A 22,991-nucleotide genomic window follows, 5' to 3' on the forward strand; every position below is an offset into this window, starting at 1 on the left:
AGCTGAAAAATAGGCTACTGGGCGATAAGCACCTCCATGGACCGGTGTCAAAACAGACAAAGAACAAGCATCACGTTCATGACAAAACAATGTGAAAGGCTTTGTGTAATCAGGCATTCCCAACGCTGGAGCTCTGCACAAACTCTCTCTCAATTCAGTGAATGCTTTCATCCGATCCTCACCTAGGGCAATGGGATCTGTAACTTCCTTGTGTGTCAACTGCTGCAATGGCTTAACAATCTCAGCAAAATTCAGAATCCACTGTCTCTGGTACCCCACCATTCCCAGAAACATCCTGACATCTCTCTGTGAAGTCGTGGGACTTCTTTGCAGAATCATGGTAATTCTCTCCCAGGAGATTCTCCTTAATCCCTTCTCAATCTGGTGTCCCAGGTATTTTACAGATTTTTGGCAATACTGCAATTTCACAGGTGAAATCTTATGTCCAAATTCTCCCAAATGATTCAACAGGGCAATCAAGTCATACTTAAACTCGTCCCTTGTTCTAGATGCCATCTGCAAATCATCAATGTACTGCACTAGAGTCGATTGATATGGTAATTCCAATGACTCCAGGTTCTTTTTCAAGATCTGATTAAACAGTGATGGTGACTCCGTATACCCTTGTGGAAGCCTGCACCAGCTGTAGACTCTGTCTAAGAATTTGAAACTAAAAAGAAACTGACTATCCCCATGAAGAGGCACAGAAAAGAAAGCTTGTGACAAGTCAACCACTGTGAACCACTCTGCATCGAAAGGAATCTGAAACAGTATCACTGCTGGATTTGGCACCACTGGACAACACTTAACCACCAAATCATTCACTTTTTGCAAGTCCTGCACAACGCGCACTTTCCCACACGGCTTCTTTAAGCCCATTATTGGTGAATTGCATGGGCTGCTTAACACTTCCTTCAAAACTCCTTGTTTTTGAAAATCTCCAGTTATTTGTGCCACCTTCATCAGAACATCTTGTGGCATGTTATACTGTGGAAGTTGCGGAAATACCACAGTAAGCTTCAAAGTAATTTTAATCGGCTCCACTCCCTTGATCAGACCTACTTCTTTACCGGTCAAGTCCCAGATTTCTTCCTTCACTGTTCCCTGTAAGTCTGCATGTAATTCCTTCACGGTAAACATTGGGAAAAATTCAATCAATGGGTATTCATCACTAGCATTGTTAACCACCATTTCAGTCACCTGTTCTTCTTCATCATCACTATTGGTTTGTACTTCAATTCCAGTGTCTGAACAATTAATGGAGCATTTTGTCTTACACAACAAATCTCTTCCCAATAGGTATACGGGACTCGAGTCACACACTACAAATTTATGTAGTCCCTGGTAATTGCCGATCTCAACCTGCACTGGTTCTGTGATTGGGTTCGTCAACTGTCTATTCTCCACTCCTACAACTTGAACTGTCTTGCCTGAAAGAGGTAAATTCGGGACTTCTTACTGTAGAGCGTGTAGCTCCTGTATCCACTAAGAATGAGACTTTGTAACCCATCAACTTTCTCTTCACAAAAGGTCCTCTCTGATCTACTTCTAGGGATGCTGCAAGCATACATGGTCCTTCATCCGAACTGTCGCTCATCCATTCTTCGTTTATTTCATCCTTACTGTAAAATGGAAATTGGTGCACTGTGTTATTGCTACTGTCTTGTCTCTGACCTGTGACCTGCTGAGTAAACATCACCTGTTGCTGCTCCATCGGGGCTTGAGGTATCTGCATTTGCTGTCTAGGCACCATGGGAACCTGCTGCTGTATTGGTTGCAACGGTGTTAATTGTGAGTGTGGCACCTGCATTTGCTGCACGGGTTGAAAATTCTGTACTCGATTCTGGACATTAGGAATAAATCCTTTCATTCTTGGGACTTTCACAGTTTGAAATGTACTGACATCACCACCTTGCTGAACGACACCATCCTGTGACATCAACGGACACTCCCGCTTCCAGTGTCCCACGTTTCTGCACAAATGACACAGTAACATCTTTTTCATTCCCTGCATTTCATTCTGAACCACTACAGTCCCAACTCTGGACCATGCATCATGTCAATTCCGCGAACCTCTACCTCTCATCTGAGGCTGAAACATGACAGCTCTCTGCTGCAGCATTATAGGCGGTACTATAGCTCCTTGCACTCCTGTCTGAGCTGCCTTTATTTGCATCATCATCGCTTTTTCCTTTAACTTTTTCTGTTTCAATTCAATCTCGTCACTACAGTATTTTGCATACTGCAACACCTCATCAATCGGCTTTGCCTGCCAGCAAATCAAATGACTCCTTATCATCTGTCCTACTTCTGGTCTCAAACATTCGACAAACCTGAACCCAAAATGCAGCATGTCTTTCGGCTCAATTGCTTCCTTGCCACTGTACTCGTTGAATGCTTTTAATAATCTTTCATAGTAGGTACGTATTGACTCTTTGGACTCCTGAACCGTTCTGTCAATTCTCTGCCAATCAATATTTTTGGGAGAAATTCTTGTGTTCAGGAACACACTTACCTTATAGTAGTGTTTCATCACCTCAGGTGAAAGTTGCTCTATCCCTTTCCGGTTCACTTGTTGGCCAATCCACTGCTCTTTTACACTCAACCCATAAATCAGCTTAAACCACTATTTCTAATAGCGTCTTCCCACAAACATTTAGAAAGTTTCACAAATCTGTCTGTCTGCTGATACCACTCGACCGGCTTCTCTCTCAATTTTGAGTAATCATTTGTGAATGACAATATATCACTCCTGTGCCATGGGACATGAACAAACTGCCTCCCTGGAATCTCTCTCATCGGAAGCACTTTGACTGATTCCCTTTCTTTTCGAACATCTTCAGACCTCTCTTGTGAATCTTACTTTCGTTTATCCTTCTTCTTTGACCATCTACCTTCCCACTTTTCTAGTGGTCCCCAGATTTGAGCACTCTGCAGCAATTCCCTCAAGTGTGCCTTCATTCCAGCTGATCTCATGTGTTTGAAATCCTTTGCCTCAAAATCTAATCTGTAACTGCGTTTCAAATGCTTTGTTTTCTCAATCTCAATGTCATGTTTCTCTGCTAGTTCTGCCAATTTCTGATGTATTTTACTCACTTCTTTTGTCATCTTTGGGCACAAATACCTCAGCTCTTCTTCAGTGTAGGACTCCAATCTGTTCACACCCATTGTTCCCTCAACTAATTCAACCTTACATGATTTATTTGCTCTTCGCCTTTGGATGTATTCTGAGGTGTGTTTACACTATCTAACCCTTCACTCAATTGCTGTACTGACAATCCCTGTAATGAGATGTTACTCACATTTGGCACTGGTAGCTGTTGCATCACTGCACCTGAAGTTTGCGGCGTCAAAAGTTTCAAACTTTGACTTGCATTCGGGCCATTCACTGCATCTGCAAGTGCTACAAGTGGACTAAGATCCATTAATGATCTAGATCCATTGAAAGTCTGACCTGCGGATGACATCACCTGCACAGGATCACTCACTTCCCTTCTCACAAGACTCTGTGACATTTCGTTCTGTTCTCCCATACTTGCTTTCTTTTGTGCAAATAAAGGTACCGCTGGACCAACAGTAATTAGTAGCGATATTGCATCTGGAGCTGCCCTAACACTTGCGCCTTGGGGAAAAGTTAACCCCCCTGCCTGATTCATGTCTGGTGTAATATCTGACTGTGTTCCTGTCATTGGTGTAAACTTCGGCAAACCCTCTGACTGTGCCGGAGGCAATAACATTGGAGTCGGCTCTGTCTGAACTAGCATTGGCTTCGGGAGCACTTGCTCCGTTGGATCCATTATGTTCGAAACTGTCTCAAGGACTGGCACATCTGGATAAATTCTATGTACTGATGGTGGGTGTATTTGCGCTTGGACCACAGTAGTAGTCCCTGCATTGGGTGTACTCTGTACTACCCCTGGAATCTGTCCACTGTCTGTCTGCACTGCCCCCTCAGTTCCCGATGCTTTTGCTGGAGCGGTTGTAGCGGCACTAGTAGTTGACCCCCTGAATAGGTCACAAAGGGTGGAGGTTGATCCCTCAATAGCTGTGTAATAAAGTCCTCAACATCAGAATCCTAATTGTCAACATAGGACTTTCTCTTTTTTCTTTTTTCCTGCACTCTCATTCTCTTTAGCACTATCTTCCTTCTCTGTCTCATCTTTCTCTGTAATTGCAGGAAACAATCTGACACCCTGTAGCGTCTCTGCTCTCCATCTTTTCTGTTCCCAATCCCACCTAGCTTCAGCTAAGGATTTTTCTACTCATTTCATTGTCTTCTTGAACTTCATTTCTTGTTGCTGTCTGGCCACTAGCTCCCAAACTGCTAAAGCCTCAAACTGTGCTGGTCTCGGTAACGGCTTCATCTCATATAATGCCATTTGCAATTCATCCAAAATTCTCAAATTAAATGTTCCATGCTCTGGAAACGCTAAGGACCCTTGCTTCTTTGTTAGCTTACACCACTGCTTTAACCAAAGACACTGTGCTACACCTTGCTCCTCCATCACAATATAAGCCAGAGAATTTTCCGGTGGGGTTGGCTCTCCCACTGACGCCTTAATATAAGTATCACCCTTAATCACACTTCTGAACGCCTTGAAAAACTTAATTTTGCCTGTTTTGTTTACTTTGATTCAATAATGAAATGATTTTTACTCCCAAGATTCCCTTTACCCGCTTGCTCAACCAATTGTCTCTTACAGACAGCTGCCAATCCGCTCGCTACTCTTCTCACTAACCAACCTATCCTAGCGCGGCACACTCTGATGTCACACCCACACACAGCGGCTGACAAAGTCTTGCGGCTTGTCCTCCTAAACTTCACTTACACCACTAATGCAAATTATTGCAAGCACTATAACCAAAATAACTAAAACAAGCCTGCTGGTTTACTAAAAGAAGGGACACAATCGCTTCAGAGACCTTACGGATTTTCACTAATGGCCCTTTCGTTCGTGTAGCTATTCCTCTTTCTCAGTCTCCCACATTTGCAAGCAAAATTCGACCCGCAAATTTTACTCTCGACTGGTCAATGGGTTTGTCCTGGTGCACATAGAACTCGCCAAATCTCAGACAAAAAATTTATTTTATTCCTCTATCTCACACTCCGACTTGTTGACCATGCCCGATCAACCTACTAAATCACACAGATTACAACATATAACCAAGTGTCTCCTACACTCCTACACTGTACTCCGGAGTCTTAGACCACGCAGGGTCTGTATATCACCAACAACCATGTGGAAACTTTTTGAGCACAAAGCGCCCCACACATGTGAAGTTTGACGACTTCCCTACTCTTCTACTGCAGAGTACGCACACTCTGACGTCATCAATTCTCCTCCTGCAGCTCTGAATTTTTGCCCCTTGTCATGACGTTTTATTAGGGTCTCCCAGTCCATCCCTCTAATTGCTAATTGGTCAGTCAGTCAGCAGATATGACTTTAACCTATAGTTTTTGTTTACCGAATCTACTAATTTCAATATTAATACATTCACGAGATGAAGATTGGTTCTTCATATGATGCTCTCATCATCCGGCTCATCAGGTATCAAAATTGTTGCATGTTCCTCTTCAGTCAGTGCCTCTATTGTTCAAGTCCTGGGAAAATACATTTAGCCTGCTCTACATGTAATTGTATCAAATTGTCTTCATCATCTCCTGTCCGCCGGTACATTGCAGAAGATTCTAGCTAAGTAACTTTAACATTGAGCAGGTCATGGTCAGTGCGTGCTTCCAGTTCTTTGCAAAGCATTTAGTATTTCAGCTCTTCGAGTGTGCAAGGCCCAGGGACACTAGGTCTTTAGTCCAGCTAGCTTAGCACTACAAATTAACGCAAAACATAGGTTATACATCTCATTATGTCATATTATTACATTTTTGTCGTATATTTTCATTATTTCATACAGTTTCAGTCATTTTAGTACACATGGTGATCATACCCCGAGGGCACATTTTCAAACGTGCACATTATTTTCTTTATGATTAATTTCTCTATGTATTTTCTCATTAGTAATCGCATATATATCATTAATAATTTTCTTAATTAGCATATCTGCTTCAACACTCCAATATGAGGTAGCATTTTCGTTCGCACTTCTGGATTCGGAATTTTTGCGTTGTTCTGACACTTATCTCTGAGCCCTGCTGAACAAAATGTAACGCCTCACCTGTGTTTCAGAACAGGCTCTGTAACGTGACAGGGAGGTCGGTTGGCTGGCACTGCATAATTACTACTCATAAGTGACTCTATACAGGCATAAGGCCTGGTTAGCAAGTTTTAAATTGGGTTGTCCAACTCCAAGCAAAATGACACATAATCAAGGCTTATATGTGCCTGTGAGTCTCTCCCCCCTTAAATGACGTAATTTTTGCAGAGATCACACCAACAGTGCTTGCATGGGTAGGGAGGTGTTGGAATTCAAACAGGGGAATGGGCTAGATGGCACTCTGACTAGAAGTAGGCGAGCCACTGAAAGTTCGAGCCAGACTCAAGCCTGAAGTCTCGCTCTGGCTCAGGCTCAAATCAAGGTCCAGTTGAAACCTCGAGCCTATAACGAGCCGAGCTTCCATGTGGATTCCGCTTGCCCCACTCCCTTTACCCCGGATGTGGCGTTACAGCCAGCGCGGCCGACATTGAAACTGGGGAGCAGGGGTGATAGAGCGTTCCGTCCTAATAAATTACCTGTATTTTGGACGCTCTTGGGTCGATGAATCTTTTGACCAAGTGGGGCTCTCTTCACCCGAGATTAGTCAATTTAATCAAATCAATAATCAATAACGAACATAAGCAATGCCCTGATCAACATAACACTTCACAATTAATCCAGAAAACATTTCAGCGAACCATGACCTTTCGGCCATGAATAACCACACCAGTTCAGTCAAAGTTAATGAATTTATTTCCCTATATTAACAAAGCTAGCACGATATAAATGTGTCTCAACACCAAATGATATATGTAAATGAACATTAATAGCTGTCCATAACGGCGAAAAAGATGCAATCTATGCAGCATTTGAATAACAATGCATTCGATAATAGCAACGCAAACCACTAAACCACTAAAACTATAATCTGTAATGGGCTAATTGCATACATTAGTCAGCATAACAAGGTCTCAAATTGCATCGTGCAACAAATGAATCCTCATCTAACATCAAATTAGCATCTGCATGTGGGACTTCATGCAAAAAAACAATTTAGCAACATTGATTTGGAAAACTCCTAACTAGGGCTCTTATCAAAAATCAGCAGTTGGTTACCTAAAAAGAAACACAATGCAATTGTACATTTTCCTTTCATATTTACCAAATTCAATCAGCATTCAAGGAAGTCTTCGTCTCACAGGTACCAGTTTCGATCAGCATGGGACGGGGGCAAAGGGGGCAGGGTGGACGGGGCAATTGCCTCACAGCAGCAAGATAAAAGGACAAAACTACTACTTTATGCAAAGGGGGCAAATTAAAGTTAAAGTCTCTAGAGCGATTAGAGAAAGCATCAAAGTCTCATTCAAAATGGCGTCGAACATCAATTGGCATCGTAGAAGATGGCAAAATGACGAGGTCGGCAAGATGGGCCATAATGGCTGCAATGGGCAATAATGTCCAATGTCCTCAATGGGTGCAATGGGTAATGGCCGCTTTCTTCTTGTGCACCAGGTTTAAATAAACAACAGTTCAAATCCAGTAGGGTCTTCCATTGGAGGGTTCATAGGTTGGCTTCAAATTGTCCAATCAAAAACAACAATTCACAAGCTTCTACCTAGGCATACATTATCCTTGGAGTCGGGAACGTAAGTTGCAACATATTTTACCAATTAACTCACTTTCAGAGCTTCCATTGTCTGCACCTGCAGATTGACCTTGGAGCAAAGAAGAAGATGCCAGGCTGGTACGAAACCTTAAAGATAAGCATGTGAACCGATCTCACTGGAAAAGTACAGCTTCAAGCAAGAATACACGTTTTATTAGCACATTAGAAAAACACGAGCATCTAAACCGTGAGACAAGGCAACTAGGCCGAAGCCTCCACTAAAGTTATGCTAAGTTAAAACATTTCAAACAAGCAAATCATGGCACACGTTTACGGTTATGTCAGATTAGTACAATTCTAATACATCACGTTATATAAAGCACGCTTATAAATGTTGACGAACTACTCTGAGGGCACATTTGTCCCCGTACAATCTTTATTAGTTCGGTTAAAGTCACACTTGATTATTGCGGCACTACGTTTATGCGCTAATAAATGTAAAACCTTCGTTTCTGCGTCATCAATCCCTCCTCTGATGACTATTTGTCATCACACAAAACTATTCCCACAAATTTTATTCCATTAAAATTCTGTCAGTTCTCTTTGCCTTTTAGTTCCCCTTGTTCTTGCCTTGTATTCTTCTGCCATTCTTTTCATCATTTTCTCTTCCTTCCTCCTCTTAATTCTTGCCATGATCATTAGTATTCCCCTCTTTATTCCCCAAATCCCAAAGATGCAAATTAGTACTATTAGTATTCCCTGTATTATTTTTAGTAATATTCCATTCCAAATGCCACCAAGCCAATTTCCCACTGAAGGAACTCCCTTTCCAACCTTCTCCCAAACTCCTGGTTCTTTCAATTCCTTCAAGTCTCCACTCTCTTTTGTTAAATTTGCATGATCTGTATAGAATCAGAGAGCTAGAAGCACTTATAAAGAAACGATTTAGCAATTAGTTACAAAGCTGAACGAGCGCAATGTTCACACAGTTTTCTTCAGGAGCCCAGTCACTTATCGGTTAGCAGCATTTGTCTCAATTCGGCAATAACTCAGTCTTTTATCAGTTAGCAACGTTGTCTCAAATCGGGTTTAAGAGTCAATCAGGTTATCAAAGTCTTATCAAGTTAGCAAATGTCTCATCCGGTTTAGCAATGTCTCAGCTGGTTGTATCACGTTAGATTATAGCAAGCAATGTCATTTATCACCCTTTCAATCAATAGTGTCCATAAAACTTTTCTTTTCTATTGGTATCTCTTCTTCTTCGTTCTCGAGGCTAAGAGATACAAATTCGTCGGTCCAATCGTCATTGACTACATATGCCCATTCTGGACCGGAATATCTCCTGTTTGGTATCCTTTTCCTTTTCAATTTTGCATCTCTCTTGGATTCTGCCTCACTGGTACTTTCCTCTTTGGCCAAGTCTTTTTCTTCACTTGATGTTGGTACCACGACAGACACTTCCTTTCTTTTCTCTTTCACTCTTGGCCCTTCACTGTCGTTCAACGTTTCTCTAGTTCTTAGTTTTACTGGTGATATACTTGGTCTTCTCTTTGCACTGTGTCCACTTGATGGACCTGCGATCTCTTCTGAGGAAGTTTGAACAGTTTCGTTCTGTTCTGCCTTGTCCCCTCCTTCTGGGGAGTCAATCAGGTTTTCCTTTTCTTTTTCTGTACCGTCTGCTTCTGGGAAAGCCCTCCTCTGATCAGGCTCTCCTGCTTCTTCACCTCTTTCGAGCCCTTTGTCACCGTTACTTTCTTCAGGCTCTTTGTCACTTTCAGCTGCTTCAGGCTCTTTGTTACCTTCAGCTGCTTCGTCGCTGTCTGAGGTTTCTCCTTGGTCTTCCCCAAGTGAATCGGTTGTTTCGTCCTCAGAGAATATTTCTCTCTCTTCTATTTCTGCCTGTTCGCTTCTAGTTCTGTTTTGCTCTGTCTCAGCGCTCTGCACTTTGTTATCAGGTACTGGCAGTTTCAGCGCTTCAACTTCCTCATCTGTGGGACACAACACTTTCTTTGTATGACTGGCGTGGATCCAGTTGGGAACTCCCGCACACTTCACAGCGGTAGTGGTCGTCAGGATCACTTGGAAAGGGCCTTTCCAACGGGGTTCCAGACACGACTTCCTCACGTGCTTCTTTATCACGACCCAGTCACCTGCTTTCAGTGTGTGTCCTGGACCTTGGATCGGTGACAAGGTGGTTGCTTCCACCTGGTGAGAGAAGGAGCGAACCACGTCAGCCAGACCTTTGCAGTAGTCTAACACCATATCATCTGTAATATTCAAAAGCGCGTTTGCGGGAACTGCAGGAAGTCTCATGGCCCTGCCCATGAGAATTTCGTGCGGGGACAATCCAGTCTTTCTGTCAGGGGTGTTTCTCATTGACATTAACACCAAAGGCAATGCGTCAGGCCATTTCAAATTTGTCGATGCACATATTTTCGCCATTCTTGATTTCAGTGTACCATTCATCTGTTCCACCAGTCCTGAGGCTTCAGGGCGATAGCTACAATGCAGTTTTTGCTCAATGTTCAGCGCTGCGCAAAGTAACTTTATCACCTCGTTATTGAAGTGACTTCCCCTATCCGATTCTAAAGAGATCGGGAATCCGAAACGTGGTATCAACTCCCTCAACAATAGTTTTGCAACTGTAAGGCTGTCATTTCTACGTGTGGGGTATGCTTCAATCCAGTGACTAAAAATGCACACAATCACCAACACATACTTCAGACCTCCATGCACAGGCATCTCAATAAAGTCCATCTGCATTCTGCTGAACGGGCCACCCGCCCTGCCAATGTGGCTCACGTTCACAACCGTTCCCTTTCCTGGGTTCATCTGCTGACAAATGACACAACGATGGCAAACTGCTTCTGCAACTTGACGGAATCTGGGGTTAAACCAATCAGTTTTGAACAATCTTATCATGGCATCTCTCCCTAGGTGAGCCTGCCCATGATAGAACCGCGCTAGCTGCGATAAGAGACTATTTGGTAAAAAATGTTTCCTTCATTTGAAACCCATAACTCATCTGGTCTCCTTGTACATTGTGACTTAATCCAGGAAACTCTTTCATCCTCCCTGACGCTATTCTGTAATGCTTTTAGTTCATCCATTGTATCCACGACCTTCAAGGCAAATGCTTCAGCTGGTTCGAGCTCTGGCTCACTTAGCAAATTCCATTCATCCCTGAGCAATATACAGTTCAAGGCACAAAATCTTGCGACTTGATCCGCATATGCATTTCCCAGGGAAACATAGTCCTGTCCTTTTGTATGAGCACTACACTTTACCACTGCAATTTCGGCTGGCATCTGAATGGCGTGTAACAATTCCCTTATTCTCTCCCCGTTTTTCACTGGGGACCCTGAAGAGGTCAGGAAACCTCTCTGTGACCATAGTTGCCCAAAGTCGTGCACAATTCCAAACCCGTACTGACTGCCAGTGTAAATGGTAACCTTCATCAATGTAGACAGTTGGCATGCTCTTGTAAGGGCTACAAGCTCTGCTACTTGTGCGGAATAGACTCCTTGGAGCCAGGACGCTTCCAAGACACCTGTTACAGTACATACAGCATATCCTGCTTTCAAAATTCCCAACCCATCTCTTAGACATGAACCATCAACAAAAATAATATGGTCATTTTCATCAAGCTTAGTATCCCTAATATCAGGTCGGGGTTTTGTGCAAAATTCAGTCACCTGAAGGCAGTCGTGCTCGACGTCTTCAGCGTTCTCAATTTCAGCATTTTCACCGGGAAGCAAGGTTGCTGGATTCAACGTAGTGCACCTTTTCAGCTGCACATTCGGTGAGCCCAGAATTATTGTTTCATACCTTGTGAGTCTTGCTCCAGTCATGTGTTGCGTTCGGGAGCGGGTCAAAAGTATCTCAACTGAGTGAGGGACCATGACTGTTAATGGGTGTCCCATCACTATTCCTTCACTCTGAGTGAGGCTGATACCAACTGCTGCTACGGCGCGCAAACACCCTGGCAGTGCTGCTGCGACCGGATCCAAAGTAGCTGAAAAATACGCTACTGGTCTGTTTATGCCACCATGGGCTTGGGTCAAGACAGACAAAGAACATGCATCACGTTCATGACAAAACAATGTGAAAGGCTTTGTGTAATCAGGCATACCTAAAGCTGGAGCCCTGCACATGCATTCTTTCAATTCAATAAAAGCATCCATCTCATCTCCTTTCAGCTCAATTTCATCCAAGGCATCCTTCTGGGTCAGTTTCAGTAAAGGCTTTGCTAGAGTTGAGAAGTTGGGAATCCACTGGCGACAGTAGCTCACCATCCCCAAAAACTTCCTCACCTCCCTCCTCGTCTTTGGTGGACTCATTTGAAGTACACTTGTTATTCTTTCCTTCATTATTCTCCGTGACCCTTTCTCTATTTGATGACCCAAGTATTTTACTTTCTTCTGACAGAACTGCAACTTTGAAGGAGACACCTTGTGTCCATTCCTTCCCAAATGGTTCAGTAGAGCAATGGTGTCGGCTGTGCAGCCACTTTCTGTCTTAGATGCAATCAGTAAGTCATCGATGTACTGTACTAGGGTTGACTCGAATGGCAATTCTAACGCTTCCAAGTCTTTCTTTAGAATCTGATTGAAAATTGACGGTGACTCAGAAAACCCTTGAGGAATTCGACACCAACTGTAAACTCTGTCTAAGAATTTGAAACAAAAGAGAAATTGGCTGTCCTCATGAAGAGGCACCGAAAAGAATGCTTGTGACAAGTCGATGACTGAGAACCACTCGGCATCGCAAGGGACTTTAAACATTATCACAGCTGGATTCGGTACTACAGGGCAGCATTTAATTATGATGTCATTTATTTTCCTCAAGTCCTGCACGATTCGGACCTTTCCACTCGGCTTTATTAGTCCCATGATTGGTGAATTACATGGACTGCTTAACACTTCTTTCAATACTCCCTGTTTTACAAACTCGTCAATGAGTTGGGCGACTTTCATGAGGGTGTCTTGTGCCATGTGGTATTGTGGGGTCTGGGGAAAGGTTACATTGGGTTTTACGGTCACTTTCACTGGTTCCACTCCTTTCACCAATCCCACCTCTTTTCCTGTCATATCCCACACTTCCTTTCCGACTGTTTCCCGTAATTCAGCTGGAATATCTTCTTCAGTTATCATCGGAAAAAGGTTAATCAGAGGATATTCTTCATCGACAGTTTCCATCTCATCCCCTTCTACACTGTCCTCTTCTTCCCCATCACTGCTCGTCTGAATTCTAATTCCATCGCTCGAACACATAATCGAACATCCCAATTTGCACAATAGGTCTCTCCCTAACAGTGCTATCGGGCTTGAGTCACATACCACAAAATTATGTGACCCTTGATAGTTACCAATTCTGACTTGTACTGGGTCTGTGATTGGGTTCGTCAGGTGCCTGTTTGCTACTCCCACTACTTGAACTGTTCTCCCTGAGAGTGGCAAATTTGGTACTTCAATGCTCCTAACAGTTGAACGTGTGGCTCCTGTGTCAACCAAGAATGAAACACGATGACCCATAACTCTTCCCTCCACATATGGACCCTTTTGATCAACTTCCAAGGATGCTGCAAGCACACAATTTCCCTCCTCATCTGAACTTTCACTCTCCCATACATTGTTTATTCCATTCTCACTATGTAACGGGAACTGTTGTACTGTGCCATTTGTATTCATCACCTGACCCGAGACCTGTGGAGGAACCATCACTTGATGCTGACTCATTGGTGCCAAAGATATTTGCATTTGCTGATTAGGTACCATGGGAAACTGCTGTTGCATTGGCTGCATTTGCGTCATCTGCATACGGGGCATCTGCATCTGCTGCGGCTGCATGGGCTGTAATCCCTGCAGCTGATTTATGGTCTGAAAATTTGGGTTTGGACCTCTCATTTTCGGTCCCCTCATTGTCTGGAATGCATTGACATCATTGTTTTGCTGACCAACACCTGCACCTTCCTGCACCACCATCGGGCACTCGCGTTTCCAATGCCCGACGATTCCGCACACGTGACACGGCATCACCCTTTTCATTGCCTGCACACCATTCGGAATCGCAACAGTGTTCAAATCCGGACCATTACTCCCAAAGCCTCATCTGCCTCAGCCTCTCGCCTGTGGCTGAAACACCATGTTTCCCTGCGGCTGCGGCATCTGCTGTTGGAACCCTTGCAACCCTTGCAAACCTGTCTGAGCTGCTTTAAGTTGCATCACCATCACTTTCTCTTTCTACCTTTTCTGTTTCACTTCAATTTCGTCGCTACAGTATTTCGCATAATTCAACACCTCATCAATAGGTTTCGACTGCCAACAAATCAAATGCGTCTTTATCATCTGACTTATCTCTGGTCTCAGCCCTTCCACAAATCTAAACACAAAATGAAGCATGTCCTTCGCCTCTATTGTTTCTGTGCCACTGTAGTTCTTGAACGCCTTCAACAACCTCTCATAGTAACCATGAATCGACTCTTTAGCCTCTTGGGCAGTTCGATCAATCTTCTGCCAATCCACATTTTTCGCGGCAACCTTCGTCTTCAAATGCTCAATCACCTTATAGTACAAGCTCATTACCATAGGTGATGGTGCACCCGTATCCCTGTCCCTCTCTGGTTCACTTGTCGGCCAACCTACAGCCCTTTTGCAGTCTTCCCACAAATCTGCCGGAACCACAATCTCAAAGAGGGTGTTCAGGTCTTCCCAAAGACATTTTGCAAGCTTCACAAACCTATCAGTCTGTTGATACCATTCAATCGGTTTCTCTCTCAGTTTGGGAAAATCATCCGTAAAAGACTGAATGTCGCTTCTGTGCCACGGTACATGTATTAATTTTCCCCCTGCTGTCTCCCTCATTGGTAACATGGTTATTGCATCACTACTCTGTGATCTTTTCTCGTTGTGCTCTGGGACACTGTCTTTCCTCTTTTCCTTTTTCTTTGCCCATCTGCTTTCCCATTTGTCTAAGCACCTCCACACTTGTGCACTCTGCAGCAATTCTCTAAGGTGCGTTTTCATGCCTGCTGACCTCATGTGTTCAAAGTCTGTGGTCCCGAAATCCAATCTATAGCTCCTGCTCAAGTGTTTTGTCTTGTCTATCTCAACCCCGTTTTTGTCAGCTATTTCTTGCAACCTTCTATGTACTTTGTTCACTTCTCTCGTAATCCTAGGACATAGATACCTCAGCTCTTCTTCTGAGTAGGACTCTAACCTATTCAAACCCATAGTCCATTCCACCAATTCTTCTGCTTCCATGTTCAACCTGACCTTATTCAGATAGTCCTCTCCCTTCCCACTGGCTGAGCTTTGTGTGGAATTCAGACTGTTGAACCACTGTGTCAGCTGTTGCGCATTCAACCCCATCAGTGTAGCATTCACTTCGACTGCCATTGATGGTTGCGGCAACTTTTCAGTGTTCGATGATAGCGGTATCATCAGTGGGGGACTCGACCTCACCACTGTTGACTGAGCACATATGGGACTAAACTCCATCAAGGACCCAGATCCAGTTGGCAGAGCCGCTATCGGAGTTGTCTCTGGAGTGTTTTCTATGCACCTCCTTTCCGTCCCACTCTGCACCATTGATCCTTGACCGCTCATACCTGAGTTAGGCTGAATGTACAAAGGTACCGGTGGACCTACAGTAATGGGTAGGGATATCGCATCTGGGTTCTGTCCATTCCCCAGGTTCTGAGGCATGTTCATTCCCACACTATGGGTCATCATTGCCGGCATGCCCGTCTGACTCCCCGTCATCTGAGCATGTGCGGTCCCCCCCTGCATCTGCTTTTGAGGCATCAAAAGCTGGGTTGATTCAGCTTGTGCCAATGTTGGGTTGCGACCATTCTGTACTCCCATTACGGTTGGATCTAGAATCATTCCCGTACTGTTGTCACTGCTGTAGTACCTTGGGACCTGCGGCTGATAATTTTCTGCTGTTTTCAATATAGGCACATCTGGATATATTCTCCTAACCTGCGGTATCTGCGGGGTGAACAGTAAACTCGGGTCCTTAGATCCCGATGGCGTTTCTGAATTCGGAGTTTCATTATTCTGTACCGGTGCCGGAGGGGCAGAACTGGTACTTGGACCTTGTTCACTCTCTGCATAAGGTGGTGGACGGTCGTTCAGCAATTGCATGATGAACTCCTCATCCTCTGACTCGTCTTCTCTCCTTAACTTTTCCTCGTCCTCTCTATCTTTGGAACACCTCCTGTTTGTCTTACAGGTAGCTTTCTTGCCTGTCGCCTCTTCTTCCTTAGCAATTGCGGGAAACAATTTTATTCCCTGCAATATATCTGACCTCCACACCTTCTGTGCATTATCCCACCTAGCGTCCGCTAGTGTCTTTTCTACCTTTCTTATCCTGGTCTCGAACTTCTTTTGCTGTTGCTGTCTAGCCATTAGTTCCCAAATCGCTAGAGCCTCAAACTGTGCTGGCCTTGGAGGTACCTTCATGTCGTACATTGCGAATCTCAAATTCTCTAGGATCCTTATATTGAATGTCCCATGGATCGGGAACTCTACGCTCCCATGTCTCTGTGTCAGCTTGTGCCATTGCTTTAGCCAAAGGCACGGAGCTACCCCCCTTTCCTCCATTACAATGTAAGCTGGTGTACCTTCGGGTGGCGTCTCCTCTCCTACGCTCGCTTTAATGTAAGACTCCCCCTTCATCGCACTCTTTAATGCTTTAAAAAATTTCATTTTCTCGTCTTTTATTTCACAAAGTTTGTAATCAATAAGTGACTTTAATTCCCGGAATACTCTTCGCTTGCCTTTCCCCTTCCAATCGAGCCCCACGGACTGCGTCCAATCCGTGAGCGACCCTTCTCTGCAACCAACCTATCCCAGCGCGGCTCCTAGTGACGTCACACTCACACACTCTGCGGCTGACAAAGCCTCGCGGCTTGTCCTCCTTCACTCAGCTCCTCTCGTAACAACTTCTGGCATGTATCGCGAGCAACCAAATAATAATAAAACAGATCTGTCGGTTTACTACAGGAAGGGTAACACAATCGCTTCAGGACCTTAGGGATTTTTCACTAGCCTCGGCAGTTATTCCATCTTTCTCGGTCCCCACTTTCGCAAGCAAATCCTGACCCGCAGACTCTGCTCTCAACTTGTCAATGATCTATTCTAGTGCACTTAGAATTTGTCAAAGCCCGAAGTCGAAGTTTTCTTCCACTCCCTTAACACACGTACCGACTCGTTGACCACGCCCGGTCAACCTATTAAACCGACCAGACCACAACATAAAACAAGTGTCTCATACACTTTTCAACATACTCCGGAGTCTCTTGACCTCGCAGGGCCCGTCTCAACAACAACAACCACGTGGACCTTTTTCTGCACAAAGCGCCACATGCACATGAAGTTCGACGACTTCCCTACTCTCACACTCGGAGTCGCACCTCCGCTATTCTCTAAAATCCTCGCAACCTTTTCAAACAATCTGCGGCAATAAGCTGTGCAAGCGCAAAACCCTGACTTCACTCATACCGTCACTAGTACCGCCAACGCCGATTTCACACCTCCATTCTCTCCATTCGCAAGCTCCGAGATCCCGGGAAAGTCGCGGGGGACTTAGGGCATCATCATTCTCTCAATCTGTTTTACCCAAGAAGAATCTAATTCAACACCATATACTTCTCGAGTGGGGTCTCAAAGAGCGTAACCGTTACCTCTCGAGCGGGGTCCCAAAGGGCGAAACCATTACCTCTCGAGTGGGGTCCCAAAGGGCGAAACCGTTACCTCTCGAGTGGGGTCCCAAAGGGCAAAACCGTTACCTCTCGAGTGGGGTCCCAAAGGGCGAAACCGTCCTCTGCTACCATCTACTGATAGAGCGTTCCGTCTTAATAAATTACCTGTATTTTGGACGCTCTTGGGTCGATGAATCTTTTGACCAAGTGGGGCTCTCTTCACCCGAGATTAGTCAATTTAATCAAATCAATAATCAATAACGAACATAAGCAATGCCCTGATCAACATAACACTTCACAATTAATCCAGAAAACATTTCGGCGAACCATGACCTTTCGGCCATGAATAACCACACCAGTTCATTCAAAGTTAATGAATTTATTTCCCTATATTAACAAAGCTAGCACGATATAAATGTGTCTCAACACCAAATGATATATGTAAATGAACATTAATAGCTGTCCATAACGGCTAAAAAGATGCAATCTATGCAGCATTTGAATAACAATGCATTCGATAATAGCAACGCAAACCACTAAAACTATAATCTGTAATGGGCTAATTGCATACATTAGTCAGCATAACAAGGTCTCAAATTGCATCGTGCAACAAATGAATCCTCATCTAACATCAAATTAGCATCTGCATGTGGGACTTCATGCAAAAAAACAATTTAGCAACATTGATTTGGAAAACTCCTAACTAGGGCTCTTATCAAAAATCAGCAGTTGGTTACCTAAAAAGAAACACAATGCAATTGTACATTTTCCTTTCATATTTACCAAATTCAATCAGCATTCAAGGAAGTCTTCGTCTCACAGGTACCGGTTTCGATCAGCATGGGACGGGGGCAAAGGGGGCAGGGTGGACGGGGCAATTGCCTCACAGCGGCAAGATAAAAGGACAAAACTACTACTTTATGCAAAGGGGGCAAATTAAAGTTAAAGTCTCTAGAGCGAGAATTACTTAAAGTCTCTTTCTCTCGATTAGAGAAAGCATCAAAGTCTCGTTCAAAATGGCGTCGAACATCAATTGGCATCGTAGAAGATGGCAAAATGACGAGGTCGGCAAGATGGGCCATAATGGCTGCAATGGGCAATAATGTCCAATGTCCTCAATGGGTGCAATGGGTAATGGCCGCTTTCTTCTTGTGCACCAGGTTTAAATAAACAACAGTTCAAATCCAGTAGGGTCTTCCATTGGAGGGTTCATAGGTTGGCTTCAAATTGTCCAATCAAAAACAACAATTCACAAGCTTCTACCTAGGCATACATTATCCTTGGAGTCGGGAACGTAAGTTGCAACATATTTTACCAATTAACTCACTTTCAGAGCTTCCATTGTCTGCACCTGCAGATTGACCTTGGAGCAAAGAAGAAGATGCCAGGCTGGCACGAAACCTTAAAGATAAGCATGTGAACCGATCTCACTGGAAAAGTACAGCTTCAAGCAAGAATACACGTTTTATTAGCACATTAGAAAAACACGAGCATCTAAACCGTGAGACAAGGCAACTAGGCCGAAGCCTCCACTAAAGTTATGCTAAGTTAAAACATTTCAAACAAGCAAATCATGGCACACGTTTACGGTTATGTCAGATTAGTACAATTCTAATACATCACGTTATATAAAGCACGCTTATAAATGTTGGCGAACTACTCTGAGGGCACATTTGTCCCCGTACAATCTTTATTAGTTCGGTTAAAGTCACACTTGATTATTGCGGCACTACGTTTATGCGCTAATAAATGTAAAACCTTCGTTTCTGCGTCATCAGGGGCGTTTGCGAATCAGTAATTAGTAGTAAACTGCTCACCTATCGCAAAAACTCCTTTTTCTGATATACACAAGACATTGCATATTTTTTTTGATAAACGAGTTTCTTGCGATTCTATATATTCTATCTATATTTTTGCAAATAACAATAGCGAGTCACATTTAACATATCTGCATTAGCGATTCTAGATGTTCAAGCCACTCTTAACTTGCGACTAGTCACAAAATGAAAATTTTGCACATTTATTAATGACTCGAACAGGTGGTGACCATGTACAAACTATAAAAACATCTTAAAATGTATCTACGGCTTCAACAATGGCGGCTTTATATGTGATGGCAAAAGGCAGAAAGAAGGCATTTAGTGGCTGGTTTGCAGAGGAGGAGGAGGAAACGGGAGAGGATGTTTAGAATCAGAGTAACCATTCTCCAACAAATTGAGGAGGACATTTATGCAAAGTAAAGGGGTAGTAGTGCTGTAATTTTGAAGCTCCTAACTGAATTACAGCCACAGCTTGAGCGTAATACTCTGCAAGGTAATTCGGCCCCTCCCATGCGCAGATGCTATATCCTTTGCACCACTTAACCTCTGGTAGTCCCCTAGGTGTAATAGCTACAGCTGATGGGGTTTCACAGAGTACCCTAACTAGATATTTTTGGCCATTCCAGGATGCAATGTCAATGCAGATAAATACTCAAATCTATTTTCCTTGCAATGCACAGGAAATAAAAAATACAAATTTAGAAATGTATAGCACTGCCAATTTTCCAAACTTGTTTGGCTGTATGGGTGGTACACATGTGCTTATCTGCCCACTATGGGGCATTGAGTGTTTATTTCGCAACTGTAAACATACTCATTCCCTAAACAGAGAATTGGTGTGTGACGCAAAATATGTGATTACTGATATTGTATCACGACTTTCAGGGAGCACTCACAATTTGTTCGGTTTTAGAAATGGTGTCATTTACAGTAGGCTACAAAGAAGAGCTACATAAAAGGCTATGTATGGGTAACTTCTGATTACGTAATTTTACCTATTTCCTACATGTTATTTGAGTATTTTCTGTTAATAAATGCCCTACTCTCCTGGATAATTACTCCTTATCTGTTACGTTCTACAGGAAGCCTCCTTCTCTGTTTCATTTCTTGACTTTTTAGGGCCGAGCCTGCATCACATGCGCTTGCGCATGCATTTAACTTGCGAGATGCTTTAGTAGATAGAAAAGGGCTCAGAGCCCCGTCCATGTTACGTCAGTGTCTTACATTAGTTCGTGGGCTTGACTTTCAAAATCTGTTTGCTTTCATTAGTTGAAAGCATGCATACGTCATGCCTTTTCCAGTGGTTAACCCTCCTCGAGCGCAGCGACCAAGTACTGAAAACATGCGAGGCTCACTGTTTCCTGTCATGTTTGTGGACTACTTTTTTTTCTTTCGCAGCGCGATCTTGCTTGGCAGAAGTCGAGCGCTTTGCATGACATCGACCCTGTTACATCGTTAATTGCACTTTTGCCGGTTACGTAGATAACTGCACTTTTGCCAATAGGTTTCACTATGAGTGAACTGTAGCAGCGCGATCGCGCTCTTTTTTTTGCATTTTTTTTCTACCTGCATGTCGTCTTCAACTGTCCGTACGAGTGAACTGTAGCAGCGCAATCGCTCTGTTTTTTTTCCATTTAATGTGGCAAGCAAAGTCCGGTTGGGAGTTTACAACGGCTAATAGCTGTAACTTGGAGAAATGTGAGACCATATTGCATTGCAAATGTTTTTTTTATTTTTATTCTGAAGGGTGGATGGCACAAACTCAGGAAGATTTCAGTGGATACCGAGCTCAATCTCCAGCATGAATACTCTCCAGTGTTCATCTGAGCAACACTTCCTGGTTGTGAGGTCATCAGTCAATACCAAAAAGCGATGTTTCAAGCTAATTCGCAATTTAGAGTATTGCAAAATGTGATTATCTAAAAAGCATACAGAATAAATTAACAAATTGCTAAAAAAAAACACAAGTACTATTGTAAATACCAAATAGTGATTCCCAAATTGGAATTTGCAAAAAATCACAATTTCGAAATTGCTCTTCGAATGCTTCGTACATTAGGCTCCAGGTTCGAATCTCAGCATGGGCTCAACTTGCTATGGTTCTGAACAAATCCCTTAATCTCCCCTGCCTATAAAAAATGAATGTGCCCTTTTGTAATGTAACTGGGAATCAGGTAAAGTGCTCCAATACATTCAGGTTGAAATTGCATTATTGAAAAACTGCAGAAAATGAAAGACAAAGAGATACCCATTTATTGGCTGATTTGTACAAAGTGAAACCAGAAAAACAGGATAAATTGTGGCTTACCCGCCTAAAATGTGTAATTGTAGAGAAATATTTTACTTCACCAAAACACCTTTTTCTTCATTATCACATAAGAAAACACTTTCAAATATGTGAGTTCAGAGTATCAGTTGTACAAAAACATATTGGGGGTCATTCTGACCTCGGCGGTAAAAGGCTCTTACCGCCGGTCAGAAGACCGCCATTCTACCGCCGCGGCCGCGGTAACCCGCCACGGTCATTCTGACCAACAACTGCCAAGCCGCCAAAAACCCGACATCCACGGAAGGCCGCCTCATCAGCGGGCAGCGATAAACTGGAGATGACCAAACCTCCACCGCCACGCCAACACAAACACGCCCATGCCATTACGACCCACGAATCCACGCGGCGGTCATTCAACCGCGGTATTCCATTGGCGGTACACACCGCTGCGGTCAAAATACACACCCAGGCTCCAAAACCCAGCCACATTGGACAATTTGAAATACACACACCTGATACACATACAAACACCACCCCCACACATCCAAGCAACTATAAAACACACACCCACATCACCCACAAACCCCCACTAGTTGGAAATCGGAGAGAAGGAGAGAGAGAGCGAGCGAGCGAGCACAGCAATCGAAAACCCCAACACACACAGGAACCCAACATCATCAACCACACCACATCTACGCACACATCACCACTCACATCACCGCAAACACCACCCCACACCTCATCCACACCACCCCATGGCACCCCAAAGACACCCCAGGTTTTCTGACCAAGAACTCCGGGTCATGGTGGAGGAAATCATAAGGGTAGAGCCCCAGCTCTTCGGCACACAGGTGCAACACACCACAATAGCCAGGAAGGCGGAGCTATGGCAGAGGATTGTCGACAGGGTCAACGCTGTGGGACAGCATCCCAGAAACCGGGAAGACATCAGAAAGCGCTGGAACGACCTACGGGGGAAGGTACAGTCGATGGTCTCCAGACACAACATCGCTGTGCAGAGGACTGGCGGCGGACCCCCACCCACCCCTCCCGAATTCACAGCATGGGAGCAAGAGGTCCTTAACATCCTGCATCCTGCGGGCCTCGCTGGAGTAGGCGGAGGAATGGACTCTGGTAAGTGTAGTCTCAACTACTCCCCCCCCCCAACCACCAGCATGCCAACCCACACCCCCACCCTCACCCCCAACCCTCCAGCACACAGCCTCCCTGCCAATGTCTCACCAGCACAACCCACCCAACCCAAAACCAAACCCTGAATGCCAACACAAACCATGGACACCCATCACCTATGCATGACCACTGCACATACCCATCCCCCCCACAAACCACCCTCACAACTCCTGCCACAAGGGGATGCCAGCACTGGGGGACAAGGGCACCCACAAATCGCACACCATGGAACACACAGAAGCAATAACC

Source organism: Pleurodeles waltl, chromosome 2_1 (genome assembly GCF_031143425.1).
Source record: "Pleurodeles waltl isolate 20211129_DDA chromosome 2_1, aPleWal1.hap1.20221129, whole genome shotgun sequence".
Classification (NCBI taxonomy): Eukaryota; Metazoa; Chordata; class Amphibia; order Caudata; family Salamandridae; genus Pleurodeles; species Pleurodeles waltl.